The sequence below is a fragment of the Orcinus orca genome, chromosome 19 (genome assembly GCF_937001465.1).
Source record: "Orcinus orca chromosome 19, mOrcOrc1.1, whole genome shotgun sequence".
Classification (NCBI taxonomy): domain Eukaryota; kingdom Metazoa; phylum Chordata; class Mammalia; order Artiodactyla; family Delphinidae; genus Orcinus; species Orcinus orca.
Window position 1 is genome coordinate 20,830,153 of NC_064577.1, and position 20,959 is coordinate 20,851,111.

Sequence of the window (20,959 nt, forward strand, 5' to 3'; positions counted from 1 at the left end):
AATAAGATGCCCTTTTCAGAAAAGTGAAGACAGTTCTCTTGGTTCTCATAGACTTGCAAATACTCTGTGTCCTTCTGGAGGCATGCTGAAGCCTTCAGCCTTTGAGGGCAGTAATGGGAGGGATTATGGGCTCAAAACCATCCAGCACTCACTCCCTGAGGGTGCTGAGGATGACCCGTGTCCACCCCTCGGGTGCTGTGGGGCCTGAAATCCCCTGATCACCGAGGACGGGAGGGGCCACACAGACACTCCGCTGGACCACCGGGGGCTTGGCTGCTGGGCTACAGTCCTTTATCAGATACATGGTTTGCAAACATCTTGGGCCATCTTGGATGGTGGATTATCTTATTCCTTGCTCCTTTTATACACAACTGTTTTTCATCTTGAGGAAGTCCAATTCATCTATTTTGTCTTTTGTTGCTTGTGCTTTTGGTAGCAGATCTAAGAAATCATGACCAAATCCAAGGTCATGAAGATTTACTCTCATGTTTTCTTCTAAGAGTTTTATAATTTTGGTTCTTGCATCTAGGCTTTTGATCCATTTTGTATTGATTTTGTATACGGGATCGGGGGGGAGGTAAGGGTCCGACTTTATTCTTCTGCGTGTGGGTATCCAGCTGTCCCAGCACCTGTGCTAATTGTTTGGGAGAAAATATTTGAAGATGATGTGACCAACAAGGGCCTAATTTCTAAAATATACAAACAGCTCATACAACTGAAAAAAAAATCAGAAAGTGGGCAGAAGGTCTAAATAGACATTTCTCCAAAGAAGACATACAGATGGCCAATAGGCACATGAAAAGATGCTCCACATCGCTAATTATTAGAACAATGCAAATCAAAACTACAATGAGGTATCACCTCATAGCAGGCAAGATGGTCATCAATAAAAAGTCTACAAATAAATGCTGGAGGGGGTGTGGAGTAAAGGAAACCCTCCTACACTGTTGGTTGGAATGTAAATTGGTGCAGCCACTATTAAAAGCAGTATGGAGGTTCCTTAAAAAACTAAAAATAGAGTTGCTGGGGCTTCCCTAGTGGCACAGTGGTTAAGAATCTGCCTGCCAATGCATGGGACACAGGTTCGAGCCCTGGCCCAGGAAGATCCCACATGCTGCGGAGTAACAAAGCCCATGTGCCACAACTACTGAGCCTGCGCTCTAGAGCCCACGAACCACAACTACGGAGCCCACATGCCACAACTACTGAAGCCCAGGTGCCTAGAGCCCGTGCTCCCAGCAAGAGAAGCTAACGCAGTGAGAAGCCCACACACTGCAACCAATAGCCCCCACTTGCCGTAACCAGAGAAAGCCCATGCACAGCAACGAAGACCCAATGCAGCCAAAAATAATAATAAATAATAAAATAAATAAATTTATAAAAATATAAATAAAATAAAAATAGAATTGTCATATGAACCAGCAATCCCACTCCTGGGCACATATCCACACAAAACTATAATTCGAAAACATACATGCACCACTATGTTCATAGCACCACTATTCACAGTAGCCAAGACAAGGAAGCAACCTGTATGTCATCAACTGATGAATGGATAAAGAAGATGTGATAAATATATACAATGGGATATTGCTCAGCCATAAAACAGAGTGAAATAATGTCATTTGCATCTACATGGATGGACCTAGAGGTTATCATATTAAGTGAAGTCAGACAGAGAACGACAAAGAACATATGATATCATTTATATGTGAAATCTAAAATAAGACACAAATGAATCTACAAAACAGAAACAGACTTACAGCGACAGAAAACAGACTTGTGGTGGCCAAGGGGAAGATGGCGGAGGGATGGATTGGGAGTTTGGGATTAGCAGATGCAAACTATCATATATAGGATGGATAAACAACAAGGTCTTACTGTACAGCACAGGAAACTATATTCAGTGCCCTGTAATAAACCATATGTATATATGTAATAAACAGTAAATGTGTGTGTGTATATATATATATATATATATATATATATGAATCACTTTGCTGTACAGCAGAAATTAACACAGCATTGTAAGTCAACTATACTTCAATGAAATAAATTTTTTAAAAATTAGGTTGAGATTATACCATCAATTAGTTTGAAGACACTTTTATAAAGTAGGCCTTATTTTTCTTGTCCTTTCATTCTGGGTCAAATGTATAACAGATAGAAACTAACCAGGATTACTCCAGTTTGAACTCATATCACACAGAACTTTAATTGTTGAACAAACCATTAATACCAATTACACCATGGGATGTCCTGATCCAATACCACGTTTGTAAACCTTGTATCAAGCCTGCAGAATCCACTAAATTTGGAAATTCAAACTGAAATGAAGCCAACTATCCCATGACTTCTCCAAAACTAGTCATACGACAATCAATTGGAAACCATATACAATCAAATGAATGTAGACAGGAACAACTATACCCTTCCTTTTTTTTTCCTTTTAGATGAAGATGGTATTTAAGGTGATGTCTTGGGCCATGTCAGGGTGTAACTCAATTTCCTGGGTATCTCCCATGCACACAGGAGGTACACATGTTAGTTCACTTGTTTGTGCAACTATATGAAGGTAATTAATACCACAAAACTGTATACGTAAAATGAATTAAATGGTAAATGGCACGTTTTGTATTTTTAATGACAAAGAAACAAAAGTGTAGTGCTGACGTTTCTTGCAACGTAAATGAACATTAAAAACATCCTTGGTGAAAAAAGCCATAGAGAAAAGGCCACCCAGATCCCATACTCATCTTGTCTGATCAAGGTTGTCCATATGAGGGAAAAACTCAGTCATGGGTCCAGAAAGAGAAAACTGGATCGGGATGGAATAGGACATTTTCATACAGTTGGGACAACAGGCGAAACTTGAAGTGGGTCTGAGTATTAAATTCTAATGTAGACATCATGATTTCCTCATTTAGGGGTTATGTGTTGATTCCTCAGGAGAGTGTCCCTCTCCCTATCCCATGGCTTCTCCAGAATGAGTCATGGTTTTGTGAGCATTTTGTGTGAAGTGGCAAATGTGAGTACTTTTGCCATTACTGAACCTTTTCTGTACATTTTCAATTACTGGAAAGTAAATTACTTTTCAAAACAACCATGTGAGTACCATGTCAGAAAATCAGATAAGACAGTCAACAAACTTTGTTATAGAGGCCAAGACTTACCTGGACAAAGTTCAACCAAAATTGTGACTGGTATTTCCTTTGTAGGAGTCCACATGGTATTAAGAGGCACAGAGGGAGAGACTTCCCTGGTGGCGCAGTGGCTAAGAATCCGTCTGCCAATGCATGGAACATATGTTCAACCCCCGGAACGCGAAGATCCCACAGGCCGCGGAGCAACTAAGCCCGTGGGCCACAACTACTGAGCCTGCGCTCTAGAGCCCATGCATCACAGCAAGAGAAGCCACGGCAATGAGAAGCCCGCGTACTGCAACGAAGAGTAGCCCCCCTCTCGCCGCAACTAGAGAAAGCCTGCATACAGCAACGAAGACCCAACGCAGCCAAAAATAAATTAAATAATTTTTTTTTAAAAAAAGACACCATGAGAGGAGTATATTAGTAGCTACCAAGTCTTCGGTCCTGCGGATTACCTGGGATGCAGTAGAAAGAGTGAGATTTTAGCATTAAAAGTTTTCACATTACTTCAAATAAACGTTAAAAGAATAAATTCAGTAAAGTTGCAAAACACAGAATCAATATGCACAAATCAGTTTTGTTTCTATACACTTAGCGAACCATCAGAAAGAAAAATTAAGAAAACAATCCCATTTACAACTCCATCAAAAAGAACAAACTATTTAGGAATAAATTTAACCAAGGACATGAAAGACCTATACTCAGGAAACTATAAAGCATTGATAACAAAATTAAAGACACAATAGAAAATATTCCATGCTCATGCATCAGAAAAATGACTATTATTAAAATGTTTATTCTACCCAAAGCCATCAACAAACAGAACCAGGAAAACCACACACCAGACTCCAAAGAACGACACTTGTCACCATCTACACTGCACATAAAACTAAAAGCCCACAGTATTCCACATTAAACCCTTTCTCTCGAGTCCCCTGAAGATGCACCCCACCTACCCCGCAGTCAGCTGCACAGGAAGATTCTCCACACTTTCTCATTGTTTCCTCTTGTGACATCTCCTCACCAGTGGATCCTGAGAAAAGTCAGCTCCAGTCAGTATAGACACTGCCCCGTGGTCCAGAAACCTAAGCCCTGACAGGAGACAAAGCTCCCGTCATCTTGTCACAGAGCAAAGTCTGTGGGCCGGATGCACCTGTGCCCCCAGGGTCAGACAGGTGTGTTCATAGCCCCCTGTGGGACATCAGAGAAGTGCTGGGAGCGCCGCACTCACAAACCCAGAGGCCTCATCCTCAGTGCTGTTCTGCTGTTTATACTAAGTTTGGAAATCCAAACTGAAATGGAGCCAAGTATCTCACTGTATCTTCTCAAAACATGGTTAAGGAACAATTAATTAGAAACCATACGTAATGAAATGAATGTAGACACAAACTTTACAACGTAAACCAAAATTCACTCAAAAGTGCCCATAGGGAGTGTCTGGTGGCGCAGTGGTTGAGAGTCTGCCTACCAATGCAGGGGACACGGGTTCGTGCCCCGGTCCTGGAGGATCCCATGTGCCGCGGAGCGGCTGGGCCCGTGAGCCATGGCCGCTGAGCCAACGCGTCCGAAGTGCCCATAGACAAATTTAAATTACCAAACTATAAAAATTCTAAAAGAAAATCTAGGACTTCCTTGGTGGTGCAGTGGTTAAGAATCTGCCTGCTAATGCACGGGACACATGTTCGTGCACTGGTCCGGGAAGATCCCACACGCCGCAGAGCAACTAAGCCCATGGGCCACAACTACTGAGCCTGTGCTCTAGAGCCCACGCACCACAACTACTGAGCCCACGTGCCACAACTACTGAAGCCGGCACACCTAGAGCCCATGCTCCACAATTAGAGAAGCCACCACAATGAGAAGCCCGCGCACAGCAACGAAGAGTAGCCCCCGCTCGCCGCAACTAGAGAAAGCCTACGTTTAGCAACGAAGACCCAACGCAGCCAAAAATAAATAAATAAATTTATTTTTTTTTTAAAAAAGAAAATCTACATGACCTTGGGTCTGGTGATGCCTTTTAAACACATAACACCAGAAGTCAATCAACAAAAGAAAAATAATTGATAATGTGGACTTTATAAAATTCAAATTTTCTACTCTATGAAAGAACTTATTCAGAAAACCAAAAGACAAACCATAAACTGGAAGAAACTATTTCCAAAACACACATCTGATAAAAGGTTTGTACTCAAATTATACCAAACAGTGCCATTAAAATTTGGTAAAGATTGAAACACACACCTGGCCAAAGAAGATAAACAGATACTAAAAAAGCAGACAAGAATATACTCAAGATGCTGGTGGAATGCATGCACAACCAAGCTTGGAAGATGGTTTGGCAGTTTTTTCCAAATCTAAATAGTCTCACCTTAGGATCCAAGAAGCGTACCTCTTGTGTTTAGACAACTGCTTTGAAAACCTGTGTTCAAACAAAAACTAGGATCAAGTAATGCACAGCAGCTCTATTCATAATGGCTAAAAACTTAAAGATATCAGGATGTCCTTCTGTAGATGAATTCATAAGCAAATTAGGGCACATCCATGTCAAGGGGGGCAGAATACACCACCCCAATATATGTCCCTTTGACAAAAGGATTATTTTAGACTGATTAATTTTAAAAAGAGCAGACCCAGGAGAATTTTTGAAAACCAAGCAGAAAATGCCCTTTTATGAGGTAAATTTACATTTATTAAGGATATCTCCATTTGTAAGGGTATGTCCCTCTCTGGACCAGGAATTGAATGATGACTAAATATCAAGAAAGACTTGTCGGGACTTCCCTGGTGGTCCAATGGTTAAGACTCCACACTCCCAATGCAGGGGCCTGGGTTCGATCCCTGGTCAGGGGGCTAGATCCCACATGCCGCAACTAACCCCTGGTGCAGCCAAATAAATAAATATTTTTTTAAAAAAACCTTGTCAATGAAACAGGTCTGGATGTAAATCTGCATAACAACCATCCCCTTGTTTACTGTGCTTTGCCTAAAACCTCCCTTAAATGGCTTCCTCCATTCCCTAACATCTTTCTTCGGTTCTTAGCTGAAGGTAGCCTTTAAGGTAATGGCTTGGGCCAGACTAAGTTTTCCTGGGTATCTTTCAAGTATACAGGAGGTATGTATGGTGTATATTAATCTTCTGATTGTTTTTTTCCAGTTCATCTCCCTTTCATTACAAGTGGGATCTCAATGAAGAACATAGAAGGGTAGAGGGAAAATTATTTTTCCTCTCCTATACATGCAATGCAATAATATTCAGAGATATAAAGGAATGAATCATCAACCCATGCAAAAAAAAATAGATGACTCTAACACTTATATTGCTAAGTAAAAGAATCCAGCCTGAAGTGCTACACACTCTATGACCTCATTTATATGACATTTTCTAGAAAAGGCAAAACAGACATGGTAAACAGTTTATGGAATATGTGATTGAAAGGTCCGTATGATACTTTAGTAGTGAATACCTGTCACTATGCACTTGTCTACACACACAGATTTTTTTTTTTACAGCCCAACAAGTAAATTATAATCTATTCAAATTTAGTTACTTCAGATATGGGAGTGTCAAAGACTGGCATATAGAATGTAACAAACAATCTAACTGATTTAGAAAAGTATGAAAAAAACTCACTGTTGGTGGTGGGACAGAATGGGCCAACCTAAGTTAACTTTGGAAATGAGAGGACTCTGTAGGCCAAAGGCAAAATATGACGTATATACACAGTGGACTCTGTAAGTTCTTTCCCAGGAGGGGTAGTAGCTAACAGTACTGAAACTACTATATCAGTCATCGGATGGGACAAGCACTGAATTTAATGACAAATGGTGGAAGCCAGGTTTCTTACCACTGGAGTGAGAAGTCACCAACAAAGGAAGGTTGCAATATCCATGTCATAACAGATCAGGTTGGAGACATCAGTATAAACTATCTTTAGCCTAACAGAGATACACAGAGTTCCACATGGAAATCTCTATAATTATGTATATATGCATAGGCTGGGATACATGCATATATTTCCATGCACTGTCAGCTGATCATATTTAGCTCCCACATGTTAGTCTTTAATACCATTCTCTAATAAAAGGAACAAGGGCTCTTTGAAGAAAGGGCTGATTCTAGGACTGAGACAGTAGATATATGAAACAGGATAATCTTAAAATATCAGAAAGTAAAGAAGTACCAACAATTTAAAAAACCCACAAAAGAAAAATTACGTAAAATGGAAACAGGAGCAAATGGAAGACGCTCTCAACAGCCAAAGCAAGAATGAACTAAGCAGTCTAATAATGTAGAGCCGGCAAACGACCAAAAGTTTACAATAAATATTCACGTGTCCAAACTGGTAAAAAAATAAGTGACAGAGTTTTTGATGAATGGTGTTAAATAGAAATGTCCTATGCAGAAAGCTTCTAAACAATGTATAGAGCCACTCAGCTGTCCATCAAGGATGTGAAGCTCACCCCTCTCTCCTCAAGAGTGGCTTCTGCATTATGACTGCCTCCTACATAAGACACACAGGATGGACATGGGAAAAAAGTAACCTCACTGTGGGAAAACTTGACACACATTACCTCAGCTAGGTGACCAAAATTAAGAATATAAGTGAGAAGTTCCCTTAAGAGCCTGTTCTCTTGATATACAGTGAAGAGGAGTCACTTTACCTCTGTGATCTGCTTTTTCAAAGCCAAGTCTAATTACAACAAAATCACCAAGCAAATCCCAGCGCCTGGCAGTCTATACAATACCTGAGCAGCCCTCCTCCACACTGTCAAGGTCATGGAAACAAGGAGAGTCTGAGCAACTGTCAGAGCCCAGAGGAGACTAAAAAGACATGATGACCCCATGTCCTACGAGACCCTGGAACAAGGAAAGGTATAACACAGGGGACATGAATAGAGACCTCAGTTAATAATAAAGTATCAATATTTGTTCATTATTTTTGATGATTCTGTAGAAAATCAGACTGGAAAAATTAAAAGTCAAATAAGAGAAACCTATTGTAACAAACTGGAAATCTAGAGGAAATGGGTGATTTCTTTGTAAAAACACAGTACCAAAATGGACCCTAAATTAAGGAAAATACAAAAAGACTAATTAACCACTGAGGAACCTCTTCCCCTACTGGTTATCCTATCACTTCTCCAGGGTCTTCCTCTCCCGGGACAGGGAAGGAACAGGGACAGAGATGTTTGGCAGCTCCCTTAGTATATGACCCCACCCAGTGTCTTCATCTCCCCCAGCCACGCCTACCCAGTGAGGACACCTGAGGATGGACAAGGGATTATTGATTCAGATGTTTCAACTAGGACTTTTTTTTATTCTCAACGAATGGACACACTTACTGAAGTAAAAATAAATTAGTATTTATTGTAAGGGTAGAAATAATTTAATACTTGCAAGTAGCAAGTTGAAGAATGAGTTTGGACCTGGCAGGTCTAGTGGCTCACACTGTCTCTGTGTGACCTTATTTCTTTCCAAATCTTTGTCCTGCTCAGTGCCTTTGGGAGACCCCATTCACAGGCACAGGCTCTCTCACTGCCCTTGGGCCAACAGCAATTCTAGGCTGACAACCACTCACCATCCTTTTTCCAAGAAAATTTTCTCTTTTCTTGGGTTCTAAGAAAAGTCATGGTTTTGAATACCTTTGGCCTGGCTTGGGTTTACCTCTCATCCTTGACCCATCACCAGAAGATGGAAAATGGGACTGGCTAGATGTGGGTTGTAAACCCATCTTCGAGCTGGGTGGAACATGGGCTCATCCTTCTGGAACTATCTGGACTGGAAGCAGGTGAGATGAAATTCCCAAAGGAAAACTGAGGCACTAGGCTTGGACATGAGAACAGATGCTGGCTGGGAGAGAGCAGCAGATTCTATGTCAATGACAGCTCACTGCACAACACAGAATCTGACACAAGAGGAAGAAAGGGGTTCTCTTAGGGTCAGGGGCTGCAGCTACTCATCCTGTGCTCTTACTGTCCTCCCAAGACTGCAAGAAGTTCTTTCACTTGCTGAAAAGGCAGGATCATTTTTGTTGGTAAACTCAAGTCTCCTGCCTTGGGCACCAGGTCCTCACATCTCAGAGGATGGTCCAAAACAGCCCATGTGCCCTCAGAAGACACACACACCTCATTCCTGCCCCTGAGAGGTGGGAGCCCTTGAGTTATGCCATCTCCCTGGCCATATTAAGTACCCATCCCTGAAAAGCAATACTGCTCCTTTTCCAGTTTCTTCTCTCTCCTTTACTAAGAGAAAGAAACCAAATGCTAGGCTGGTAAGGAAACTCTTGTGCAATGAATTAACGGGAGGCTCGAGAATTATTCCACGCCATGGAACCCGTAATTGGCAGGTTTTCCAGAGGCCACATGGATGCATATGGCTCTCCAAGACAATGCAATCTCAGTGTGAACTTCCCATTGGGAGGCCCAGTTTCTCCCATAACTTTGATTCTTAATGAGTATGAATGTCAAAATTTCTAACAACTAGTTCTAAATTATTACCCACACTTGTTATTGGCAGACTTTACTTGACTAGTCATTATGTCGCAATATTTCATTCTGGCTTTTAACTTGTATTTCCCTGATGATGGGGGAAGTTGAACACCTTTACTGGTTTATTGGATCTTTGGATCTTCTCCTCTGTGAAAAGTCTGTTCCAGTCTTTTGCCCATTTTTCTATTGGGTAGAGTCTGTCTTACTGATTTGATTTTCAGAAATACTTTATTATACTCTGGGTACCAGTTTTGTGCCATGCAACTGTATTACAAATATATCATCTTCCATTGTGGGTGTTTTAATTTTCATTTCCTTTGTGGCTCATGAAGATCAACATCTTTTTATGTTTATTAAGCATTGGACATTCTCTTGTGAGAAGGGTTCAACTCTTTTTGTACAGTTATTTATGTGTTGTGGAATTTGCAAGAGATTACTGATTTGTAGGAGTTCTTTTTAATATATCATGGGTATAAGTTCTTTGTCAGATAAATATATGTTTTTTTTCTGCCCATGGGTTGCTTTTCAGCACTATTATGATTGTCTTGATGAACATAAATTCTTAATAAAATTGCATTATAATTAAAAAAAATTTTCTAACACCTAAAAGGACAAAGGATTGAAGGGCCATGGTGTGCTGTATGGTTGTTGTGTCGGGACACACTCAAATATTTAGAGGGTTATTACCTCTCTTAGCAGGCTATGAGGCTGGGAAGGCTGTGAAGGGGAGGCCCTTTTCTCAACCACATGGATGTTGGTAGTTGAAACATCTCAAAGGAATGTCTACACTGCCCAGGTAGCTGTTCCATTACTCAGCAGCATGGTCAGCTCACTAATTGTCTGTGGGGTCTTGACAGGGCCCAGGCTGAACTGAGCTAGAGGACCACAGATGCCTGCCTGAATGGTCAGAGGCCAAGGACTGTCCTGCCAGAGACTTGATTGTCTATTGCTACCCACTCAGATGGGACAAAGGATGCCTGAAGCCCCAGGAGGGCCCCACCGGCCCTCAAGCAGCCAGGGGGCTGGCAGGTTGCTACACCCAGTCCTGCATTAATCCACACATGTCCACTGAGTGCCCTCCTATCTGGGCACTCTGCCGGAACTGGGGCTGCCCAGGCAGAGCAGGGCCAACACCACCTTTCCCAGATGGGAGGGCAGGAATGACTGTACTGTTAACAAGGATGCAACCATGCATGACTCCAGACACCCTCCACAACCCGTGACTGACATCGCGTTCAATGTGAAACACTCAGCGACAGTACAGAAATTTCATTCTTCTCTCAGAGCCCAGGACTGGGGCATAGAAAGACAGTGGTCCAGCTCACTTCCCTGACTCATGTGTGACACTGGGCAAATCCTATCCACCCTGGAGATCTCAGAGAAGAGAAAGGAAGGGCAATGGGGGCCAGTTATGTTTAAACCTAACCCTAACCCTAAGGAACCCTAACCTCTAACCCTAACACCCCAACCCCAGACCTCTAGACCCTCTACCCTGGCTCTCAAACCCTGACCCCTGACCCTTAAACCCTGACCTGACTCAAACCCCAGACCTAAACCCTAGCCCAGGGGATAACGAGGGATGATGGTACTCTGGAATAAACCAAGGGATTCATGACCTTGCATTTAGCAATAGTTTCTCAGATCTGACACTAAAACACAAGCAATGAAAGAAAAAAACAGATAATCTAGAGTTCCTCAAAATTACACACCTTTGTACATCAAAAGAGGCTCTCCAGAAAGTAAAAAGCCCACAGAATGGAAGAAAACATAGGCACATCATATATCTAATAAGAGACTTTATCCAGAATATATCAAGAACTTTTTACCACTCAGTAAAAGGACTACCCAATTTTTGGAATGCACAAAGGACTTGCATGGACTGTTCTCCACACAAGGTATACAAGCGGTCAACAAGCACATGAAAAGATGTCACACATCAGTAGTCATGATGGAAATGCAAATTAAAACCACAATGTGATACCTTCACACACACTAGAAAGTTTATATCAAAAATAAATAAAAATAACAAATGTTGGCAACAATGTAGGGAAATGGGGACCCTTAAACTTTACTTATGGAAATGTAAAACGGTGCAATCTATGTGTACAAAACTTTGGCATTTTCTCAAAAACATAAAAATGTAATTATCATATGTTTCAACAACTCCACTCCTAGATATATACCAAAGAACGGATAACAGTGTTCAAATAAAAACGTATACACCGATATTCATAGCAGCACTGTTCACAATAACCCAAGGTAGAAACAATTAAAATGTCCACCAACGGGTGAATGGATAAGTAAAATAAGGTAGATGCGTAAGCTGCGTTATTCTCACATGAAGGAATAAAGTAAAATTGTGCAGCTGCTGTGGAAAACAGTATGGCGGCTCCTCAAAAACTTAAACGTGGAATTAACATATGATCCCTCAATTCTGCTCCAGGGTATACACCCAAAATATTAGAAAGTAAGGAATGGAACAGATATCTGTACCCCATATTCATAGCAACATTATTCACAGTAGCCAAAAGGTGGAAGCAACACAACTGTCCTTCAACAGATGAATGCATAAGTACAGGGTAGTATATACACAATGGCATATGATTCAACCTTTAAAACTAAGGTAATTCTCACACATGCTACAATGTGGATGAACCCTGAAGTCATTATGCTAAGTGAAACCAGCCAGACACGAAAAGGACAAACATTCTATGATTGCACTAGTATGAGGTACCCAGATAAGTCAAATTCAAAGACAAAAAGTAGAATAAGTTTGCCAGGGGTTGAGGGGAATAAGTGTTTAGTGGTTATAGTTTCACTTGGGGAAAATGAAAAAGTCCTGGAGATGGGTGGTGAGGATGTTTTTACAACAATGTGAATGTATTTACTGCTATAGAAGTGTATACTTAAAATGACTTCAATGATAAATGTTATGTGTTTTCAATCACAATGAAAAAAAGGATACATGTTACAATATGGATAAACACTGAAAACATCCTAAGTGAAAGAAGCCATACAGGAAGAGCCACGAGATCATACTCATCTTGTACACTTTCAATCCATGAAGGTTTTTAAAGTGAGGGAAAGCCCAGTGATGGTTCCAGAAAAAGGAACCTGGATTAGAATGGAAAAAGACATTTCCACAAAGTTGGGGCAGCTGGTGACAGCTGAAGTGGTCCTGTGGGTAGGATTATAATGTGGAGACCATCATGATCCCTCCTTTGGGGGTTATGTCCTGGTTCCCTGGGAGACTGGCCCTGTGTTGGCTAAAACACACTGCAGTATTTGGTGTGAATGTAGAAAACTTTGTACTGCTATATAAAGTGTAAACATCTGAAATTTACTAGAAAATACCTTTCAATACAACCATGTCAGTAACATCACAGAAAATCAGAGATGACATCAAACATTGCTAGAGAGGCCAAGACTTACCCAGACCAAATTCAACCAAAGTGGTGATGCTAATCACTGTGTCCACATGGTATTGAGAGGCACCGTGGGAAGATAATATTAGGAGCCACTAGGTCTTGGCTGCTGTAGATGACCTGGGTGTAGTGGAAAACAGTGGGATTTCTGAAATCTAGGTTTCTACATAAAACCACCAAAAAAACTGTCAGAACTAAAAAAATGAATTCAGTAAAACTGCAGGATCATTTGTGAATCTATACACTAATGACGAACTATCAGAAAGAGGAATTAAGAAAACAATTCCATTTATAATCTCATCCCCCAAAAAACTAGGAATAAATTCAACCAAGGGCTTGAAAGACCTGCACACTGAAAACTAAGACATTGATGAAAGAAACTGAACAGACACAAATCAATGGAAAGATATCCTGTGCGCATGGGTGAAAATACTGTGAAAATGTCCATGATACCCAAAGCAATGTACACATACATGCAACCACTACCAAAATTTCAATGACATTTCATAGAAACAGAACAAACGATCTTAACATTTGTGTGGAGCCACAAAGGACCCAGAAGAGCCAAAGCGACCCTGAGGAAGGAGAACAGGCTGGAGGCATCTCGCTCCCTGACTCCACACTACATTACGAAGCTACAGTCCCAAAATAGTGTGGAATTGGCACAAAAACAGGCACACAGAGCAGAGAGCCCAGAAATAAACCTACAGGTATGTGGTCAGTTCATTCACAAGAAAGGAGCCAAGAACACACACCAGGGAAAGGACAGTCCCCTCAATGAACGGTGCTGGGAAAACCAGACGCCACACACCAAAGAACAACACTGCACTCTGTCTACACCACACACAAAAGGGGCCAAAAACCCAGTTTTGCACATCAAGCCCTTCCTCTCCTGGGTCCTCTGAAGACAGACACCCTCAGCGGTCAGCAACGTACAGGAACCTTCTCCCCACTTTTCCTCACATTTTCCCTCAGCGGCATCACCTCCCGGCAGGTCCTGAGGAGACCAGGCTCCTGTCAGCATGAACTGGACCCCACAGTGTCCCAAAGCTGAAGCCCCAGTGGGTCCTGAGGAGACCCGGCTTCTGTTAGTGTGGACTCGACCCCAGCTTGTCCCGAAGCTCGGCCATCAGTGTGGACTCAGCCCCGCGTGTTCCAGAAGCCAAAGCCCCAGCAGGTCCTGAGGAGACAGGGCTCCTCTCAGCATGAACATAAACAGCATGATCTGAACAGACATCCCGCCAAAAAAGATACAGATAGTAAAAGTCATACAGAAACAAGCTCAGCATCATATACCATTAGGGAATTAGATTAAAATCATGAGATATCACAGCACACCTATTAGGACTGCTGAGCTCCAAAACTATGACAATACTAATTGCTAGAGGGTGAGGAACAAAAGGGACTCTCCCTCATAGCTGGGGGGATGCATGTGCAGCCACTTTGTAAGACAATTTGGCAGATTTTCCAAAGCTAAACAAGTCTCATGTTGGGATCCAACAATCACACTTCCAGTATTTAGGCAACTGGTTGGAAAATCTATGTCCAAATGCATACAAGGATGCAATTATGAAGAGCAGCACTTCCATAATGGCTAAAACCTTGAAGAACTCAGGATATCCTTCAAAAGATAAATGCATAAGCAAATTGGGGTACATCCATGTCAAGGCGAGTAGAATATGCCACCCCAAAATACGTCTCTCTGGCATAAGGATTATTGGTCTGCTTAAAAAAAAAAGAAAAAAGGCTTCTCTGGTGGCTCAGTGGTTAAGAGTCCACCTGCCAATGCAGAGAATGCGGGTTCGAGCCCTGGTCCTGGAAGATCCCACACGCCGCAGAGCAACTAAGCCTGTGCGCCACAACGACTGAGCCTGCACTCTAGAGCTCGCGAGCGACAACTACTGAGCCCGCGGGCCACAACTACTGAAGCCCGCTTGCCTAGAGCCTGTGCTCCGTGACAAGAAAAACCACCACAATGAGAAGTCCACGCACCGCAATGAAGAGTAACCCCAGCTCACCACAACCAGAGAAAAGCCTGCACGCAGCAACGAAGACCCAATACAGCCAAAAATAAAATAATTTTTAAAAAATCTCAGAAAACTGAGATTGCTGTTTTATGAGGGACATTTACAATAGAGAAATCTCCACTTATAAGGGTATGTCTCTCTTTGCACCAAACATAGAAGGATAATAAAATCTTAAATAACTCTTTTCAATGGAGAAGTCCTGACTTTAATGTGCAAACAGTCATACCCTTGTTTACTGTGCTTTGGATGATAACCTGCCATAACTGGCCTTCCCCCCTTCCCCAGCATCTTTCTTCTGTTTTTAGCTGAAGTCGGTATTTAAGGGGATGGTTTTGGTCATTTCAGGGAGTGACTCAGTTTTCCGTGGCATCCCCCCTGTATTCAGAAGGTATACATGTTATTAAACTTCTGCCTTTCTCCTGGTAATCTGTCTTTTATTACAGGGGCAGGGGGCCTCAACCAAAAACCTAGAAAAGTAGAGGGAAAATTGTTTTTCCTCCCATACACGTGCAGTGGAATCCTACTCAGCAGAAAGGAATGCACCACCAACCTATGGAAAGACATGGATAAATCTTCACTATGTACTGCTAAGTGAAAGACTCCAGTCTACAGAGGCTGCACACAGTATGACCCCATTGATGACATTCTGGGAAAGGCAAAGCTACGTAGATGATAAGCAGATCATGGGGTGGGGGGTTGAAGTAGTCCATGTGATACTCTAGGGTGGATACCTGTCACTATGCATTTGTCTAAGCCCACAGATGTGTATAGCCCAAGGGGCCAATCATAATCTATTCAAATCTAGTTATTTAGGATGTAGGAGTGTTGCAGGATGGAATGCATAATGTGACAGAGTCCAACTGTATTAGAAATATACGGAAACAACTCACTGTAGGGGATGGGATAAAAGCTGCTGACCTAAGTTACCTTTGGAAATGAATGGAATCTGCAGACTAAGGGCAAAATGGACCGTATATAAACAGTGGGCTTTATTCTACGAAGTTCTTTCCAGGGTGCAGTAGCTAACAATTCTGAAACCTCTGCACATGTAACCTGGAAAGGAGCAATGCACAGATAAATGGCAGATGGTGGGAGCCAGGGAGCCAGCCACAGCCTTGCTGTGGGAGTGGGAAGTTACAGATAAGCAAGGGGAGAGCCTCTGCCCTCGTAATCCTGGATCTGGGCTTCCTGGGAGGATGTGGACTGGCCGGGGGAAACACACAGATCTTCACGCTGGGAAGACCCTGCAGACACAGGAATTTCCCACCCCATCTTTCCACCCATACCTGCTGGAAACACTCAGCCCTCCATAATCAGTCAATTGCAGCGTTTAAGACATTCTCACCCCCAGGCAGATAAAGGAGCGTGAGGGTCTTGCTTACCCCTAAGCTGTCCCAGAATCCAGGCCCTGGGGGTGGAGCCAGGATGGGGGTTCCTGGGCCTCTGAATCCAGACCCTGGGGGTGGAACCAGGTTGGGGGTTCCTGGGCCTCTGAATCCAGGCCCTGGGGGTGGAGCCAGGTTGGGGGTTCCTGGGCCTCTGAATCCAGGCCCTGGGGGTCGAGCCAGGTTGGGGTTTCCTGGGTCTCTGACCAGCAGGTGAGAGGAGGAAGGAAGACCGGTCCTGAGGACAGAGGTTCCCTCAAGTCTGTGAGCCCCGGTGTCCTGATGGGGTTCATTCCCAGTGAGGACATGGGCGGGGCCTGCGGTGGTTCTCTTCCCCCTGGGCCCTTTGATGAAGCCATGGCAGCACTGGGCCCAGATGTCTCCTGGCGGTGTCTCAAACTCTGACACAGCGGTTTTACAAAGGAACAAGAGAATGGAGCTGAGCCCCTAACGGCCACTCCTTTCTGGCTCTGAATTGCTTCCAACAGGACCGCAGTCACCTGCATGTAGTCTGCTGTGACCTACCTGCCCCCACTGGCCTTTCCTCTTCCTCCCTGCGATGATTCCAGTGACATTTCCAGCCTGGACCCCTCTCCCAGGCCAGACGCCTCTGTCCAGCCACTGCATCCCCATCTCACCTTGGGGGCTAACAGGCCCCTCAGAGGACTGGGATCCCGCAGCTTCCCACACCCAGGAGCAGCCCCACCTTCCCAGGTTGCCGAGCCCAGGCATGGGGTGTAACCGAGCAGGACCCTACGGGGCCTTCCCAGGACAGACCCCTCCCCCACATGCTCTGCCGTAGCTCCTCTCTGAAGTACCTGGATAACAGTGTCTGATGCACGCTTCCTCCACCACCAAGTGGAAGAAATTAACTACTTGATGATCATGAACATGTAGCCCTGGAGCTTCTGGCGCCTAAGAATTTATAATGTTTACCGCCTGTTACCTCACCATCAACCAGCGAATTGTGTACCAGCTGATCACATACCCTGCGACCCCCTCCTTCACCTGGCCTTTCATATTGCTTTACTGAAATCCTTCAGGGAGTTTGGGGTTTTAGAGCACAGGCCGCCTGGCCTCCTGGTATTGGCACTTTTACAATTAAGGCTGCACCTTCCTCCACCACACCCGGTGTCAGTAGACTGGCTTTACTGCACTCGGGCAAGAGGACCCACGTTTTGTTCGGTAACACTGGGGCCTCCCAGGCTCCTACCCTCCTTGTGCCCCAGTGACTGTCACTTGCTCCTCCAGAGTCTTGCTGCAGCAAAAAGAGAAATGAAGTTTCCCCTGCCCTGAGAACAAGGAATACAAAGGGAGCAGAGAACAGGCTAGAGAGGAAACATAACCTGGCCTGAAAGAGTTCATCACTCCTTGTTTTCCTTTGTCACTCATTTGTAGTAACTAGATTTGTACTTTACAAAGCTAACCTCACTCCCTGACCCTATGTAATTTACATTCGGCACCCATCACCGCTAACTCGGTGTGAGTTACATCCCCTGCCTCTCACTCCCTAACCTTATTATGTCCAGCACTTACATTCTATACGCCCCTCATAACAAATCACCTCCTATATATTTTGCATTTCAGAAACAAGGTCACCGCCAATAAACCAGAGGCAAATGTATGCAATTACCAGACTGCTGGACCCCAATTACCAGGCGGCCTGATGCCAGCTGTGACAGTTTTGAAATAATGCAGAGGAAAGGAGGAATGCAAGACCTTCGCTACTTTTATCCTCATCCTATACCCCAGACTGCGGGAGCCCCACATATAAAATCTTCCCTGATTCTCGAGGAGGGGTGCCCAGTACTTGAGGCGCTAGCCGGCTGTGTCTTCCCTGCTGCCTGGCAGAAAAATAAAGCCATCTCTTTCCTCCTCCAAGGCCAGTCTCCGTATTTCTGTTCGGCCTCGGTGCACAGGGAAGCTGAGATTTCGACAACAGTCTGTGGCCAGTTCCCACACTAATTCCCCTCTACACCCACAGCCCTGGCCCAAGCCCGATCTGGTGCCTGGTTCCTCCATCAGGCCTGGCAAAGCTCCCTGCCCCACGGTGCGTCTCACATCCCACCCCAAAGTGGCCTTTCTGAAGTAAAAACGAGACTGACTCTCTCCCGCCTGTAATCCCCCAAATGTTTCCCCACTTTCGCTAGGGCATCTGCCGGGAGAGACACCTGCCAAGGCCCTGAGAGTCCCCGGCATCCCCACTAGGCTGCTGGCTCCTGAGCTCCCTGACAATGAGCACCTCAGCAGGCCGGGCGACACGGCAGGAACCCCCAGAACTGCTCACCTCAGGACTGGGCAGGCACTGTCACGGCCTGATCAGAGGGAGCAGAGAAGGGCTCCCCAGCTGGGACACAAACTCTGCACGAGTGGCCTCTCCTTGAGCCATTACATCACCTCGTGTGACTTGAGGGAAGGAAGGACTGAAGCACACCTGGTTCCTAAGGAGGATGGTATAGGCTCAGTCACGTCCCCCCAAATCCACATGCTGGATCCCTAACCCCCAGGACCCCAGGATGTGGCTGTATTTGGAGATGGGATTTTTAAAGAGGTGATCAAGGTAACAATGAGGTCACTAGGGTGGGTCCTCATCCAATAGGATTGATGTCCTACAAGAAGAGATTAGGACACAGATAGGCACAGGGGGAGACCATGTGAGGACCTGGGGAGAAGACGGCTGTCTAAGTACCAAGGAGAGAGGCCTCAGGAGAAGCCAGCGTGCACGCACCTTGATCTCAGCATCCAGGGCTGGGAGACAGGTCTGTTACCCAAGCTGCCCTGTCTGTGCTATTTGTTACGGCGGTCCTGAGCAGACCCACACGCAGGGTTAACTCAGGGCTCAGACTGTCCAGAGCCCACTCTCCATCCCCCTGTACGTGGGTTACAGGAACCCCAGGAACTGAGGAGGGGGTCCCTGACGGGAGGCACAAGATAGAAGATGCTAGGCATTAACATGGCTGCATTCACGTTAAACGTGCCTGAACTACATTCACACGAGATGGTTTTGTCCTGTATGTACGCCCACATCAGCACCTTCAGTCTGAACTGCAGATCTTTGGCTTCACCAGCTCCACTGAGAGCATTAGCTTCCCTGCTGTGGACTGTCTCCTATAGGATTTCCAGAACCACAAAGCATCGACGCTTCACAGAACCCAGTGTCTGTGCGCTACCGTCCAGGTGACCGTCACAACAGGGCCGCGCAGCTGCCCATCAGAACCCATTTCCCTTTTTCCTGTTCACAGCTACCCTGCACCACCTAGCCTTCCCACCCCTTCCAGCTGGGGTGTAGCGTCTCGTGTTACCAAGGTAAACAGGTGGAGGTGGTGAGGGCCTTGGCCAGCCTGCATCCTAGGACAGAGGGCATGAAGCCCAGCTGGTCACCCCACCCTGCTTGTTGGAGCCCTCACCTGGAAGCAGGGAGGAGAAACAAGGGGGACAGAGACTGGGACCTGACACCCACCTGCCCTGGACTCTCACAAGAAGGGGACAGACACATCTTGAGCTCCAGCCCAGTTTTGGGAGACACTTTGTTCCAGCAACAAACTTCTGCCTTAAAAGCCAAGGTGCTTTACAAACCCCTCCCCAGCTGTCACAGAAAGGCTTCATCTCATCACACTTTTCTCAAACCTCAGCTCACGGTGAGACCACCTCTCAGGTGATGGTGCTTCAGAGCAGCCCCTTTAAAAAATCCCTGGAGTTCAGCTCTCCCAGCCCTGCCTTCAGTTTAAGCGAGAAGTTTCCTTGACAACCTTGACAAGCCTGCTCAGTTTCCTTGACAACCAAGCTTGGCAACCTCCCAAACTCTTCTCCTTCACACATTCCTATTCTAGGCTTGATGAGCCTAAAGTGACAGTGCTGTCATCTTGTGCCAGAGAGTGACTCCTCCAAGCCCGTAGTTATTGGTTACACGATGCTATTGATGATGAAATCCCAGAAGAGCTAGCTTTGCAATATAACCATTTCTGGACTCGGCACTGGGTCCCTTTCCACGGACAGAGTGGAGTGGCTGTTTCTGCCGGCCCCGTGGTGGAAGAGCTCACCTAATGCAGCCAGGACTTCATCCCTTCCAGGTGACTCCAGGGTCCTCACTCTGCCCAGACCCCACCCACATGGCTGCTGTCTGTGCCAGTCTATACGGGACCTTGGCAATCTCCTAAAATGAGGGTTATTTTATACACAGGTAATGGGTTGAATGCTGGCCCCAAAAGATGTGTCCCCCCAGAACACGTGAACAGGACCATATCTGGGAAAAGCGTCTTTGTATATGTAGTTAAGGATCTCGAGGTGAGGTCATCCTGGGTTAGGGTGACCCTCAATCCAATTGAGAGAGTCCTTATGAGACACAAAAGAGGAGAGACACAGACACAGAGGAGAAGCCACGTGAAGACAGAGGCAGAGACGGGAGGGATGCAGCCGCAAGCCTGGGGACGCCTGGAGCCCCCAAAAGCTGGAAAAGGCAGGAAGAACCCTATCCTGGAGCCTTCGGA